This window comes from Chlorocebus sabaeus, chromosome 15 (assembly GCF_047675955.1).
Source record: "Chlorocebus sabaeus isolate Y175 chromosome 15, mChlSab1.0.hap1, whole genome shotgun sequence".
Lineage (NCBI taxonomy): Eukaryota > Metazoa > Chordata > Mammalia > Primates > Cercopithecidae > Chlorocebus > Chlorocebus sabaeus.
In genome coordinates, this window is record NC_132918.1 from 2,559,969 (window position 1) to 2,576,985 (window position 17,017).

The 17,017-nt window shown below is 41.7% G+C and overlaps 1 pseudogene; it reads right to left on the reverse strand.

Annotated features, from left to right (window-relative positions):
* Positions 1-1,379: 1,379 nt before the first annotated feature.
* Positions 1,380-7,772, reverse strand: LOC119620743 (protease-associated domain-containing protein 1 pseudogene; annotated as a pseudogene).
* Positions 7,773-17,017: the final 9,245 nt, after the last annotated feature.

Genomic DNA, 17,017 nt, shown 5'->3' on the forward strand with positions numbered 1-17,017 from the left:
TGGTTTTTTGTGTGTGTGGAGACGGAATTTTCGCCATGTTGCCCAGGCTGATCTTGAACTCCTGAGCTCAAATGATCCTCTCGCTCCCAACCTCCCAAAGTGCTGGGATTACAGGTGTCAGCCACCACACCCAGCTTCACTTTAGGTAGTTCTTTGACAACTTTTACATTTCTTCTATCTTACACATATTGAATTAATTTCAATTTTAACAAATTTTCCTAGGGAGTTTTTCATTATGGTTTTCAAATTTATTGAGTTATTTTTAGCATTTTTTTTCTCTGTATCTCAGGTTATGCTCCCTCTCTCATGGGCTTTCTCTTTTTCTTAATTAGGCTCACCACAGATTATTTTTGTCTTTTTCAAAGAATTTGTTCTTGCATTTATTTATTATTATTATTATTATTGTTGTTGTTGTTGTTGTTGTTGTTTCCTTCCTTCCTCTCTTCTTTCCTTCCTGACAGGGTCTCCCTCTATCACCCAGACTGGAGTGCAGTGGTGCAAACATGGCACACTGCAGTTTCAAGATCCTGGGCTCAAGTGATCCTCCACTGCAGCTGGGTCTACAGGTGCACACCTCCGTGTCTGGTTGATTTTAAATTTTTTATAGAGATGGGGTCTTCCTATATTGCCTGGGCTGGTCTCCAACTCCTAGGCTCAAGCAGTCCTCCTGCCTTGGCCTTCCAAAGTGCTGGGATTACAGGCATGAGCCACCACACCCAGCCTATATATCAGTATTATTATTTTCTATTTCATTGACTTCTGCTTTTTAAAATTAATTCTTCCTATTTTGTTATTTTTATTAGATTATTTTTCCATATCCTTGAATTGAGTGTTTTTATACCTTGTTTAATAACTAATGTATCTTTATTGTACATAAAACCCGTTATAAATATAAAATAAATTTCTAAAGCCTATATTATGCCTTTTATTGCCTTGAATTATTTTTATTTTTATTTTTTATTGCTAAAAAGTCAGTGAGGGTTTATTGAGTCCCCGAACACCAGCTCTTTAAAACACTCCAGCAACTGCTGTGAAGGTCACTGTGCAGAGACCCTGGGTAGGGGAGGCTGGAGCCAAATGAGATGTGACAGGTCACAGATGGCTCTCAGGCCACCTACCTTCAGCGCCTTTTGTTTCAGGCTCTAGCCAGAAGCCCTGGGGCCTGTCTCTTGCCTCTTCTGAGACACGCTTGGGGGCCCTGGGGAAGGGAAGGCCAGTGGTGTGGTTTCCCTCTTTCAGGCTAGCAATGCCCAAACCCTTTTCCTCTACCTGGCTCCACTTGTCCCCAGATGCTATCCTCAAATTCCAAATAGCAAAATTCCTGTGTTTCCCCTTCCCATCTCAGAGTCACTTATGGCTGGAATGTGGGACAAACTCTTCTACCAGAAGGACCAGAGCGGTTACAACAGCTCAGAGGTGGGGTTACTGGTGACATTGACTGGGATGGAAATGATGGCCCGTGGCGCATGCTGTTCCAGGGAGCGGCGGATCATGTAGCCCTCTCAGGACAAGGAAGAGGGCGGGGATGTCAGCTGTGCGCTGGGTACTGTCCTGGATCATCTCCACGTAGAAGCTGTCATTGTCAACCGCGTTGTCAGAGATGATCACGGCCCGCCCGCCATGCTCCTGGACCACCGAGTCTTGGAGAGGAGGGAGCACTCCTCACCAGAGCGATCTGGTCCTGCATGAAGAAACCGTTGCTGAGTTCCCCGCAGGCCTCTGGAGGTTCAGCGGGGACAAGGTGAATCTGCTCATACCTTGTGTGAAAGATACCACCGAAGTCCTTGGCAGGTGTGGCTGTGAAGATGTATCGACTGTGTCCAGGACTCAGCACTTGAAAGTGCAAATAATCATGGATACGGAAGCAATGGGGAGCCAGAGCACCAGACAACACCCGCCCCCGCCGCGCCGGGGACTAACTCCAGGGCCCGGTCCGGCACCACGTTTTCTCCCGCCTCCCAGCTGCGCGTCGCTCGCTGGACTTTAGCTAGACAGCTGCCTTGAATTCTTATTTGACTGATGATGTAGATGCTGTGCTGTGCTGTGCCATGTGCCACTGTGCCCTTCTTCAGCACTGAAGGTCTTATTTTTATCTCTAAAAACAATATAATTTAAATAAATAATTACAATCTTACCTAATTACGGTACCATTATCCCACCTAATAATAATTCTTTGGCAAAAACTAATGCCTAACCCATATTCAGATTTCACTATTTGTTTTCAAAAATGACTTTACAATCAATTTCTTCAAATCTAGATCCAAACAGGGTCCACACGTCATACTTGGCTACTGTCTCTCTTAAATTTCATTCAATCCAGAGGAGTCCTTTTGCCTACTTCTCATTTTTTTCCATGCCATTTTCTTGAAGAAACCAGCTCAGTTTTGCTGAATGTGGTACTCTCTAGATTTATCTGTTTTCTTCCTTTTTGTGCTGTTGACTTTGTTCCTCTGCTCTCCATATTTCATCCAATCATGAAGGTAATTCTAAAGGCTTGATTAGATTCAGATTTAACTGTTTTGGCTACTGAAAAGGTGGTGCTATGTACTTCTTATTGCTTTACATCAGGATCACAGACTATGTGGTCAGGCCCGTTTTAGTAATGCCGAGATTGATCAGTGGTTTCAGGGTTACAGCCCAATCTTGCCATTGACAGGTTCCGTTTGAGTGTTTCACCTGATATTTTTCATCTATCGGTCATTGTTGTCTGGGTCTGTTGTGTCATTAGGACTCAAAATATAGTTATTTTTCTAACTTTATCATTCCCTCTACATTTATTAGCTGAAAGTTTTCTGTAAGATGGAACTTTTTCTCATCAACTGCAACTATTTTGTTACCTTGAAATACAGTGTGAAGCAAGCATGCAAAGGAGTCACTGACAAGATCAATGAGGAAATGTATTTTACTTTATTGCTGAATCTCCAGTGCCCAGTGCCTGTCCCCAGGGGGCCTTCATTTAAAAATTATTGGCCAGGCATTGTGGCTCATACGTGGGAGGCCAAGGCAAGAGGATTGTCTGAGCCTGGGAGTTGGAGAGCAGCCTAGGCAACATGGTGAGACCCCATCTCTACAAAATAGAAAAAAAGAAAATTAGCTGGGCATGGTGGTGCACACCTATGGCCCGGGCTACTTGGTAGGCCTAGGTGGGAGGACTGCTTGAGCCCAGGAGTTGGAGACCAGCCTAGGCAATATAGTGAGACCCCATCTCTACAAAATTTTAAAATCAGCAAAATGTGTAGGCACACAGCTGTAGTCTAAGCCACTTGAGAGGCTGGGGCAGGAGGATTGCTTAAGCCCAGGAGTTCAAGGGTGCAGTGAGCTGTGATTGTGCCACTGTACTCCAGCCTGAGTGACAGAGCAAGACGCTGTCTCAGAAAAGAAAAATAAATTGCTGAAGGCTTATTTCCCTTTAATTACTGATTTTCAGAATTAGGAGTTAGTGTCTCTCTCCTCTTTTTTACTTGTGGGCTTTTAAATAAAACCTTTTATTTATCAGCTTGTGGACTTTTATCTTTTTATGTATTTTGGTTTTCAGTCATCATTCTTTTTAGTGCTTATTGCTTATATTGCCTCATCTTTGACTGGTAAGAGCTTGTTTTTTAATTTTTTTTAAGTTATGAGGTCTCACCATGTTGCCTAGGCTGGGGTGCAGTGGCTATTCACAGGCATGATCATAGGGCCCCACAGCCTCAAGTGATCCTTCTGTCTCAGCCTCCCAAGTAGCTGGGACTACAGGCATGTGCCACCACACCTGATTAAATTTACTTTTGGCTTATGATATTTTCAACTTCTGATGGGTTTATTAGGATGTAACCAGGTAACTCTCTGGTATCTAGTCCCGGGAATGATTAGAACAGAGGAACATTGCCCCCTGGTGTGGAAGATCTTGCCAGGTAAAGGAAGTGGTTTAGAGTATGGGCTCTGGATTGATTGGTTTGCATAGGAATGGCATGCTTACAGGGGAGTGGTTTGATATTTCTAGGAATTAGCTAGTCCTAGGAGGGGAAGTCTCTTGGGTTAATGAGGCACCTGATGCCAGAACATCAAGAAGACAGAAAATAAGGAAATACAGTTAATATACGTGGTGCCTGCCATTTTTGAACCCATGATTTCCTGGCAGGGAAAAAGGCAAGTCTCAGCTCAGGTGTAGCTGATCATACTTGCAGATGTTCAGAGGACTCATTTCAGGAGCTTCCTATTAATGGTCACTGGCTCTTTTTTTAAGCATCAGCTTGTCGAGGCTACCAGGTGACTTACTGGAGAATTCAGTCTTGGCTTTTGTGCTTGGCTTGGGTTTCTAGGGTTCCCATGTAACCAGGAAAGCCCGCCAGCCCACTAATACTGTTGGATTAAGTACTACTTACACATAGCATCTGGTTGAGTCCCCTCTCATGGATCACGTGCACCACAAACACAAATAAACACCTCAGCTTTCTTTTATGAAAGGAAAATAACTTGTAAGCATATGAAGCGAATGGTCTGAATGCTAAGTGATAGTGAGGGTTCTCTTATGGCCTATCGATTGTGACCTGTCTCTGCTGCTCCTTCACCAACTATGCTTTACTGTTATCCCGTCCCTTGAGCACAGGCTGAAGGACTGGCCATTAGTTGTCTAACCTTATTCATCAGGCAGCCTATAAAACACCATTCTTAGTTGGCAGTTCCAAATAGATCTCTGTTTGTCCCTGATCTTATAGCTGCTATAGAGAAGGTATATCTTTGTCCACCTGCTACCAAATGTTAATCATTATTAAAGCTTGTGGTGGGTACCTGGAGATCTCTCATCTTTTGTGTGTGTTTGAAAATTCCATATTAAAAAGGTTGGAAAAATGAATCAAGTTTACATCCAGTAGGATGGCTACCACCAACAAAACAGAAAATAAGTGTTGGTGAGGATATGGTGAAACTGGAACACTCATGTTCTCTTAGTGGGAACGTAAAACGGTGCAGCCACTATAGAAAACAGTATGGCAGTGACTCATATTAAAAATAGAATTGCATATAAATATAATCCAGCATTTCAGCTTCTGGGTGTATACACAAAAAAGTGAAAGCAAGGACTTAAACATGTTCACGGCAGCATTATTCACAATAGACAAAAGGTGGAAGCAACCCGAATGTTCATTGACAGATGAAATCATTAATAAAATTTGGTATGTACATACAACGCAATATTATGTTGTAGCATGTATCAAAATGTCTTTCCTTTTTAAAGCTGAGGGCACTATCCTAAGTGAAATAAGTCAGTCACAAAAAGACAAATACTGTTTGATTCCACTTACATAAGGTTATGTACAGTAGTGAAATTCGGAGACAAAGTAGAACAGTGGTTGCCAGGGGCTGGGGGAGGGGGTAATGGAGATTTTTTGTTTAATTCTTTTTTTCAAAATTTACTTTTTACTTTTTTCTTTTGTTAAAAAAATTGTTTACGCTTAGTGCCACTCAGTGACAGATTACTGTTTAATAGATTCAGAGTTCCAGTTTTGGGTTTTTTTTTCTGTTTTGTTTTGTTTTTGTTTTGGTTTTTTTTGAGATAGGGCCTTGCTTTGTTACCCAGGGAGAGTACAATGGCATGCTCACAGCTCACTGCAGGCTTGAACTCCTGGGCTCAAGCCACCCTCCCACCTTATCCTCCTGAGTAGCTGGGACTACAGACGTGTATCAATCACCATACTTGGCTATTTTTATTTTATGTTATTTATTTATTTATTTAGAGACAGAATTTCACTCTGTCGCCCGGGCTATAGTGCAGTGGCACGATCTTAGCTCACTGCAACCTCTGCCTCCCAGGTTCAAACGATTCTCCTGCTGCAGCCCCCAGAAGAGCCGGGACTACAGGCAAGCGCCACTATGCCCAGCTAATTTTTTGTATTTTTAGTAGAGACGGGGTTTCACCATGTTAGGCAGGCTGATCTTGAACGCCTAAGCTCAGGCAGTGTGCCCGCCTTGGCCTCCCAAAGTGCTGGGATTACAGGCATGAGCCACCGCGCCTGGTCTATTTTTATTTTATTTTTCTAGAGACAGTGTCTCACTATATTGTCCCAGCTGGTCTCAAACTCCTGGGCTGAAGCGATCCTCCTGCTTCAGCCTCTCAAAGGAGATGACAGTCATGAGCCACCACCCCTGGTTCAGAGTTCCAGTTTTGCAAGATAAAAAGAGTCCTGCAGATGCATGGTGGTGATGGCTGTGCAACAATGTGAATGTGCTTATACCACTGCACTGTACAGTTAAAAACAGTTAAGATGGTCCACTTTATGTTATGTGTATTTTATCACAATTTTAGATAAAAGAATCAAGTTTAAGTACTCTATAAAGTTAAGCATAAACCTATACCATACCTGAATAATTTCACTCCTAGGTATTTACACAAAAATATCAAAACATATGTTCACAAAAATGTTCATCGTTCAAGAATGTTCATAGCAGCTTTATTCATTATAACCCAAAACTGGGAACAAGTCAAATGTCTCTCAACAGGAAATGGGTAAACAAAATAGGCTCTATCCATACAATAGAGTACTAATCTGGACACATAACAATATGGATAAATGTTAAAAACATTATTCTGAGGAAAATAAACCAGACACAAAAGGAAATATACTGGTTTGATGAAGATCAACAGCAGAAGAATCTAAACAATGGTGATAGAATCAGAGCAGTGAGGGGTGGGAGTGGAGATGGGAAGGCAGGGAGACCAAGGGTTGGGGGCATGGGGGCGTGAAGTGCTACTGACAGAAGGAACTTTCTGGGTCAATGTATTTTTTTTTTTTTTTTTTTGGTGAGACGGAGTCTCGCTCTGTTGCCCGAGCGGGAGTGCAGTGGGGCTATCTCAGCTCAATGCAACCTCTGCCTCCCGGGTTCAGGCGATTTTCCTGCCTTAGCCTCCCAAGTAGCTGTGATTACAGGTGCCTACTGCCACTCCAGTTAATTTTTTGTATTTTTAGTAGACAGCCAGGATGGTCTTGATCTCCTGACCTCATGATCTGCCTGCCTTGGCCTCCAGAAGTGCTAGGATTACAGTTATGAGCCACCGCGCCCAGCTGATGTAAGTATTTATATCTTGACTGGGATGTTGGTTCCACAGGTATATATATTTGCCAAAACTCATCAAACTGTATACTTAAGGTCTGTGAACTTACTATATGTTCTTTATACCTCAACAAAATCAGTATTTAAAAAAAGAGAACGTCCTCTCCCTGCTCTCCCCTCTTCCCCTGGGGTCAGTGAAGAAAGTATGAAAAAACTAATGTGGTTTTGATGTTATTCTGTGTGCTGTGATGCATATAATTTATAAAACAACAGAAGATCATTTCTTGTGAACAGGTTGCTTATAATAAACCAAGGGCAACAGGTCACTGCTGACTGGCCTAGCTCCCTTAGCCAGCATCACAGGTGACTAAGAAGGAAGTGAGAGATAGCAAGTGTACGCTTCGTGCAGCAGGACAGTATCATACAGGGGCAAGAGACAGTTCAGGAAGGTGAGGTCATAGCTCATGAGGAAGGTTGCTTGGTGAGCAGCAGGCCTCTGCATTATCTTTGGTATCAGTGAAGAGCTGGTTTCCCTGGCAACAGGGGCCTACTTAATGAATGGTGCCTGCCAGGCAGCAGGCATGAACATGTCCATAGCAAGTGTACATAGTGAAAAAAGATCTCTTCACCAAATATTCCCTTTTAGTCTACATACTCAGATCTGTTGATGGTTTAAGAACAATCAGAGAATGCTGAAAGACATAAAAAGCTTCAGTGCCATTACCCACTTCTCTTCTCACCATTCCTAGTAACAACCACTTGTAATATTTTATCCTTCTCCTCCTCTCCCTCCCTCTCTCCACCTCCTCTTCCTCCTCCCCCTCCTACCCCTCTCCTTCCCTCCCTCCCTCCCTTCCCTTCCTTTCTTCTTCTATTTTTTTTTTTTTTTTTTTTTTTTTTGAGCTGGTCTCACTCTGTTGGCTCACTGTAGCTTCCACCTTCTGGGCTCAACTGATTCTCCTGCCTCAGCCTCTGAAGTAGCTGGAAATATAGGCATGCACCGCCACACCTAGCTAATTTTTCTGGGTTTTTTTTTTGTAGAGATGAGGTCTCACTACTGGTCTCAAACTCCAGGACTCAAATGATCTGCCTGCCTCTGCCTCCCAAAGTGCTGGGATTACAGGCACCTTTTCTTTCATTAGTTATTTTGGTTTCATATATATTTCTGTACATTGCTAATTCTTAATTTATCAACTGTAGGCATTGTCTACTTACTGTTTATTATGATTAATAAGGATTTAGCTAATTGATACCACCCCATTTCTCCTTTTCTTCTTTTTACCATAACTTTTGTTGTATCATTGGTTTTCTTTCCATTGGTTACTTTTATACATTTAGATTCTGTCCTCAAACTCTTCGTTTTTAATTCTGTCGATTTTCACTAACGTCTCTTGACGTTTTTCCCCGACCCTTTGCTTCTATCTCTTTTCCTACTTCTACCTTCTGGTTTCTGTGAACTTCACTTTGATATTTACATTGTTGAGGTTGAAAATATTTACATTCTGCTCAGAAATCATAACTGAATCCCCATGCTTTGTCTGTAGGTCGATGACACAAATTTAAAATTAATAAAAATATTAAATTGTTATGACATTATGTTTTCCTCTATAATTATGTCATGACCCTAGACCTCTCAAAGGACAATATTCCTAGAAAATTGTATGATGGGCCAGGCATGGTGGCTTACGCCTGTAATCCCAGCACTTTGGGAGGCTGAGATGGACAGATCACTTGAGGTCAGGAGTTCAAGACCAGCCGGCCCAACATGGTAAAACTCTGTCTCTACTAAAAAATACAAAAATTAGCTGGGTGTCGTGACAGGCACCTGTAATCCCAGCTGCTTGGGAGGCTGAGGCATGAGAATCACTTGATCTCAGGAGGCAGAGGTTGCCGTGAGCTGAGATCACCACTGCACTCCAGCCTGGGCGACAGAATGAGACTGTCTCCAAAAAAAAAGAAAAAGAAAAAGAAAATTGTATGATGGATTCTCTTTTCTTAAAGAACCACAGTTACCCAAATTCATACCACATTAGTTTACTTCAAGTTTGGATCATAACTTTCCTGTCTTAGAATTTTTATAATAATTTTTCCCTCATTAGGAGAAGCAAAAACCTTCTTCATGAAAGCACTGATATCTATTAGTTCCTTATTCTAAAATTGTTCAGGGTCTATTCTAGAATTCTCAAGAATATCTTTTTGGGGCATGTGGACCTCCTGTTTTAATTTGAATAGATTTCTTTCAAACCCCACTGCAAGCAGTCATCCTAGGGTTTCTTTTTATTAGATTAACAGGGTTAGTACTATCATTTTCTGTTTTCTACATGCTCCTCACACTTGATTTCCTGGCCAACATATTCAATTATCTCCTTCAGAAAACATAAATAGTAGAGAAACCCTGAATCCTTACAGGTGTAAGAATGGCTTTAGTTTGTCCTCAGTCTTGATAGCTAGCTTGTCTAAGTTTGGATTTCTAGGTTCAGAATTATTTTCCCACCCAACTCTGAAGGTGTGCTCCATTAATTCCTTAAGAAACATTTAAGGTTGTGAAATAGAACACATATATACATAAAATACAAATGTGTATCTTAATGAATTGTTATAGAGTAAATATCCATATAACCACCATCCAGGCCATAAAATAACATTTCGTCAAAATCTTAGACATCTACATCAACATTTTCCACCCTTGGCTCACTGGTCTCTTTCCAATTCCAATGTTCCTCTTTCCTCTTAGAAATACCCACAATTATCAGACTCTGTCTCAAAAGAAAAGAGGACGGGTGTGGTGGCTCGTGCCTGTAATCCTAGCACTTTGGGAGGCCGAGGTGGGTGGATCACGAGGTCAGGAGATCAAGACCATCCTGGCCAACATGGTGAAACCCCATCTCTACTAAAATATAAAAAATTAGCTGGGCATGGTGGTACACACCTGTAATCCCAGCTACTAGGGAGGCTGAAGCAGGGGAATCACTTAAACCTGGAGGCAGAGATTGCAGTGAGCTGTGATCATGCCACTGCACTCCAGCCTGATGACAGAATGAGACTCTGTCTCAAAAAAAAAAAAAAAAAAATCTGAATTTTATGGAAATAACTTTCTTGCTTTATAAAAATAATGTTATCAAATAAATATGCTTCTCTACACATAATTTAGTTTGCTTATTTTTAAGTTTCACATAAATGGAATAATACAGAATATATTATTTTGAGTCTGGCTTTATTTGCTTAGCATTATGTTTTGAAATTCATCCATGTAGTTGGATGTAGCTACAGTTCATTCATTTCCATTGCTGTTCAGTATTACATTGGATTAATCTAATACAATGTGTATCTCTCTTCTACTAATGATAGATATTTATTAATAGGTTGGTTCCAGTTTGAGGCTGTCATGAATAATGCTTCTCGGAAGATCTTTGTATATGTTTTCTCAACCTGATGTGAAAGACATTTTTTTTTCTTTTTTTGAGACAGAATCTCTCACTGTCACCCGGACTGGAGCGCAATGGCGTGATCTAGGCTCCTGGCAACCTCTGCCTCCTGGGCTCAAGCGATTCTCTTGTCTCAGCCTCCCCAGTACCTGGGATTACAGGTGCCTGCCACCACGACCAGCTAATTTTTTGTATTTTTTAGTAGAGATGGGGTTTCACTGTGTTGGCCAGGCTGGTCTTGAACTCCTGACCTCGTGATCCGCCCGCCTCAGCCTCCCAAAGTGCTGGGATTACAGGCGTGAGCCACCACTCCTGGCTGAAAGAAAATTTTTGACTTCTTGTTTTATCAGTTACTGAGATAATTTTGTTCAAATCTCCCTTAAGCATTGTGAGTTTCTCTTTGTGATTCTGACAGCTTTTGCTTTATACATGTCAAGGCAATAATATTTGGTACATACATATTTTGTACCAATATTAATTATTACTGATGACTTGAAGCTTTTATCACAATTAAGTGGTCCTCACTCTAATTGTTTTGTCCTAAATTCTGTTTTGCCTCATATTAATAGACCTAGACCAGCTTGCTTTCTTATTTATTTATTTATTTATTTATTTATTTAGACGGAGTCTCGCTCTGTCGCCCAGGCTGGAATGCAGTGGCTGATCTCGGCACACTGCAAGCTCCGCCTCCCAGGTTCACGCCATTCTCCTGCCTCAGCCTCCCGAGTAGCTGGGACTACAGGCGCCCGCCACCACGCCTAGCTAATTTTTTGTATTTTTAGTGGAGACGGGGTTTCACCGTGTTAGCCAGGATGGTCTCGATCTCCTGACCTCGTTATCCGCCCACCTCGGCCTCCCAAAGTGCTGGGATTACAAGCATGAGCCACCGTGCCCGGCCTCTTTCATTTTTTTTTTTTATCGCGGCAAAATACACGTAATATAAAAATTTCCATTTTAACCATTTTATTTATATTTTTTAGAGAGAAGGTCTTGCTTTGTTGCCCGGGCTGGAGTGCAGTTGCATGATCATGAAACCACCTCTACAAAATTATAACTGAGGAAATTATGACAATGAAAGAAATCAGACCTAAATAACTCCATCTTGCTTCTAATGTTTAAGCTGTCTTTGCTCATTCCTGCGAGTAGGCTAAACTAACCTTGGGAAGGAATTCAGTTCATGGTTTGACCCTGAAACAAAATTAATAACAGCCCTTTCCTGAAAAGACCTCCTTCTTGCCTGGGGACCAGTCTGCCTTTGCAGAACTAATAAATTAGCTACAAGATTAGAAATTACAGTTTAGGGATCATGCCACCTCTGGCACCTAGAGTCTGAACCTCTCCAAATTGCTCCTGGGGATAACATCATTATTGTAAAACCTATGATCAGTGCTTGAGAGATTTTGCAGACCCTGCACTCAGTGGATCAGCTGACACCACTCAGACCAGGAATCTGGCTCAACCAGTTCTGCCATTCCATTCAGGAACAGAAGACAGCAAGAAAAACTCACTTCAACCCCCTATGATTCCATCTCTAATCTGACCAGTCAGCACTCCCCACTTCCCAAGCTCCTACCTGCCAAATTATCTTTAAAAACCCTGATCCCCGAATGCTTGGGGAGACTGATTTGAGTAATAATAAAACTCCGGTTTCCCACACAGCCAGCTCTGCGTGAATTACTCTTTCTCCATTGCAGTTATCCTGTCTTGATAAATCGGCTGTGACTAGGCAGTGGGCAAGGTGAACCCATTGGGTGGTTAAAATCAGAGTTCACTGTAACTTCGAACTCCAGGGCTCATGCCATCCTCCCTCCTGGTCCTCCCAAAGTGCTAGGATTAGATTACAGGCATGAGCCACTCTACCCAGCCCCATTTTAACAATTTTAAAGTGTACAATTCAGTGGTATTAAGTACATTCATGATCATCACTATCTAGTTCCATAACTTATTAATCATTCAAAAAAAAAAAACACTCTATATCCATTAAATAATAACTGCCAATCTTCTCCTTTGTTCAGCCCCTGGTGACCACTATTCCATTTCCTGTTCTTATGAAAATGACTGTTCTGTGTACCTCACATGCATAGAATTATACAATATTTCCCTTTTCGTATCTGACTGTATTCACTTAGCATAAAGTTTCCAAGGTTTATCCATGTTGTATGTGTTTGTACTTCATTCGTTTTATGGCTGAATATATCCCATTATATACCACATTTTATTTATCTGTTCATGAGTTGGTGAACATTTCAGTTGTTTCTACTTTTTGGTCAAGAAAAAAATAGGTGAATTGGACTTCATAAAATGAAAAACTTTTGTGTATCAAAGAACACCATGAAGAGAATGAAAAGGCAACCCACAGAATGGGAGAAAATCTTTGCAAATCATGTATCAAGTAAGTGATTAATATCCAGAATACATAATGAACTCCTACAACTCAACAGCAAAACCAAACAACCCAATTAAAAATGGACAAAGGGCTTGAATAGCCATTTCTCCAAAGATACCCAAATGACTAATAAATACATGAAAAGATGTTCAACATCACTAATCATTAGGGAAATGCAAATAAAAACCACAATGAATGTCACTTCCCATGTATTAGGATAGCTATGTTTTAAAAAGAAAAATAAGTATTGGCAAGGATGTGGAGAAACTAGAACTCTCACATTTTACTGGTGGAAATGCAAAATGGTACAACCACTTTGGGTACAGTTTGATATTTTTCCAAAAAGTTAAACAAAATTACCATATGATTCTACAATTCCACTCCTAGGTGTATACCCCAAAGAATTGAAAACATATACTTAAAACAGGTGTGCGTATACATGTGTTTATAGTAGCACCATTCACAATAGCCAAAAGGTGGAAACAGCCGAAATGTCCCTCAACAGATTAATGGATAAACAAATTTTGGTGTATAAATACTGTGGAATATTATTCAGCTATAAAAAGAAATGAAGTACTGATGCATGCTACAACATGGCTGAAACTCCAGAGCATTATGCTACATTATGAAAGAATCCAGACAAAAAAGGTCACATATTATATGACTCTGTATACTTGAAATATCTAAAATCGATAAATTCATAGAGACAGGGCCGAGCTTGGTGGCTCACGCCTGTAATCCCAGCACTTTGGCAGGCCACGGTGGGCTGATCGCCTGGGGTCAGGAGTTCGAGACTAGCCTGGCCAAAATGGTGAAACCTGGTGTCTACTAAAAATACAAAAAATAGCCAGGCATGATGGCAGGCATCTGTAGTCTCAGCTACTTGGGAGGCTGAGGCAGGAGAATTGGTTGACCTGGGAGACAGGTTGCAGTGAGCTGAGATAGCGCCACTGCACTCCAGCCTGGGTGACAGAGTGAGATCTTGTCTCAAAAAAAAAAAAAAAATCATAGAGACAGAATGCAGATTGATGGTTGTCAATGGCGAAGGGGAGAGGGAATGGAAGGAACAGCTTAATGGGCAAGGGGTTTTATCATAGAGTGATGGAAATGCTTTAGAGCTAGGTAGAGGTAGTGGTTGCCTAACATGGTGAATGTATTGAGTGCCAGTGAATTGTTCATTTTAAAATAGTTAGGGCCGGGTGTGGTGGCTCATGCCTGTAATCCCAGCATTTTGGGAGGCCAAGGCGGGCAGATCACTTGAGGTCAGGAGTTTGGGACCAGCCTGGCCAATATGGCGAAACACCATCTCTACTAAAAATACAAAAACTTAGCTGGGCGAGGTGGCGCACGCCTATAATCCCAGCTACTTGGGAGGCTGAGGCAGGAGAATGGCTTGAACCCAGGAGGCAGAGGTTGCAGTGAGCCAAGATCATGCCATTGCACTCCAGCCTGGGCAACGAGAGTGAAATTCAGTCTCAAAAAAAAAAAATCAATAAATATGTATGTATAAATTAGCTGGGTGTGGTGGTGTGTGCTTGTAGTCCCAGCTACCCAGGAGGCTGAGGCATGAGAATCACTTGAACCCGGGAGGCAGAGGTTGCAGCGAGCCGAGATTGTGCCACTGCACTTCAGCCTGGGAGATAGAACAAGACTCTGTCTCCAAAAAATAAAAACAAAAAATAAAATAAAAATAAAACATTATATTGGTCTATTAAGGCTGCTATAACAAAATACCTTAGACTGGGTAATTTGTAAATAATAGAAATTTAAGGCTGGGCGCAGTGGCTCATGCCTGTAATCCCAACACATTGGGAGGCTGAGGCGGGTGGATCACTTGAGGTCAGGAGTTCGAGACCAGTCTGGCCAACATGGTGAAACCCCATCTCTACTAAAACTACAAAATTAGCTGGGCATGGTGGTGCATGCCTGTAATCCCCAATCACCTGAGCTGGGGAGGCAGAGGTTTCAGTCAGCCGAGATTGTACCACTGAACTCCAGCCTGGGTGACAAAGCGAGACTATGTCTCAATACATACATACATACATAAAAATAAAAATAAATAGAAATTTATTTCTCACAGTTCTGGAGGTTGGGAAGTCCAAGATCAAGGCACCAGCAGATTTGGTGTCTGGTGATGACTTGCTCTCTGCTTCATCACGGGCACCTCTTTGCTACATCCTCACATGGTGGAAATGTAGAAGGGCAAAGAGGACTAACAGACTCACTCAAACCCTTTTATAAGGCTAATCCCTCATGGATGGGATTAGTCATGACCCAATCACCTCATAAAGGCCCTGCCTCTTACTAATATTGCATTGGGAATTTTCAGTATGAATTTTGGAGGGACACAAACATTCAAACCATATCAAATGAATATCCAAGTACCTTATTTTCCTTGGAGTGGTTGTAAATGGTACTGCATTTTGTTGTAGTTGTTGTTGGTTTTGTTTGTTCATTTTTGTTTTGAGACAGGGTCTTGCTCTGTTGCCCAGGCTAGAGTATAGTGGCACAATCTCAGCCCACTGCAGCCTCAACTTCCTGGGCTTAAGCTATCCTCTCACCTCAGATTTCTGAGTAGCTGCAACTACAGGCACACGCCACTATGCCCAGTGAATTTTTGTAGTTTTTGTAGAGACAGGGTTTCGCATGTTGCCCAAGCTGGTGTTGAACTCCTGACCTCAAGTGATTCACCTGCTTAGAACTCCCAAAGTACTTGGATTATAGGTGTGAGCCACTGTGCCCAGTGGTTCTGTGTTTTGAAAGTATGGGGTTTTTCATTTTGTTTTGTTTTGTTTTGTTTTGTTTTTGAGACAAAGTTTCGCTCTTTCACCCAGGCTGGAGTGCAGTGGTAGGATCTCGGCTCAGTGCAACCTCCACCTTCCAGTTTCAAGTGATTCTCCTGCCTCAGCCTCCAGAGTTGCTGGGATTACAGGTGCCCGCCACCACGCCTGGCTAATTTTTGTAATTTTTTTCTATTTCCAAGACCATCTCTATTACTTCTCGGGCCATATTTTTATGTTTATTTATCTTTGTCTTTCATGAATAGTTTTTCCTCAAATGTGTGGAGTCTCTTAGTTGACTAATCATATCTAACAATGAAGAGACAGGGAGGCTGAATGAGCTGGCTCTGCACACATTAAGCTAGTTGAATGGGTTTAATTGGCAAGGAGATGGGGAGGGAGCCAAATGTCATAAAGAGGAGGGCTTTACTCTGGCACATACATCTTTTCTAACTAGCATATTGCCACCATGAAGACCGAATCTTCCTGAGTGAAGCTCTGGGAACGCTGTGTCTGAATCCCACATTTTTCATTACATGAACCAGTACATCTCCATTTAAGCTAATTTGAGTGAGGTTCTCTCTTACTTAAAACCAAAAGCATTTTAACCTGCTTTAAATTTCCTTCACTTAACCCGAAATAAATCTCTTTCCATATCATATAGTGTCCAGCAATTCCTTATGGCTAATGGTCCACGGAGAGTAAAAACAAAGCTAGATCTTTTGTTTTGTTTTTTTGAAAACAAAACAAACAAACAAAAAAAAAACCAGAGTCTTGCTGTGTCACCCAGGCTGGAGTGCAGTGGCACAATCTTGGCTCACTGCAACCTCCACTGCCTGGGTTCAAGTCATTCTTGGGGAATCACAGCCTTCTGAGTAGCTGGGATTATAGGCATGCACCACCACTCCTGGCTATTTTTGTATTTTTAGTAGAGACGGGGTTTGGCCATGTTGGCCAAGCTGGTCTCGAACTCCTGACCTCAAGTGATCCGCCCGCCTTGGTCGCCAAAAATGTTGGGATTACAGGCGTGAGCCATTGCGCCTGGCCAAGGATAGTTCTTTTGAATTGTTTGCTAATCATCAATAGTCACTGTTTTAGGGTGGTGGAATTATGGGTGACAAATTTTTACTCTCACTTTTCTGAAAAAGTGATAAAATGTTTTTGGAACTTAAAAAAAAACCTTGCTATATCATCTTTATATAAGTCCACTAAGAAGAGATTTTTTTTTAAAAGCACCTGCAGTATGTAAGGCCCTGTGGAGAAAGCAAAGATGAATAAATCTCTGTCCCTAAAGAGTAGGAACACAGAAGGAATACACATGAAGGAGGGAGGGCCTGATTGATTATGAACTGAGTTGCGTATGGTCTTCTTTGCTTGACTTCAGCTAATGTAAAGAT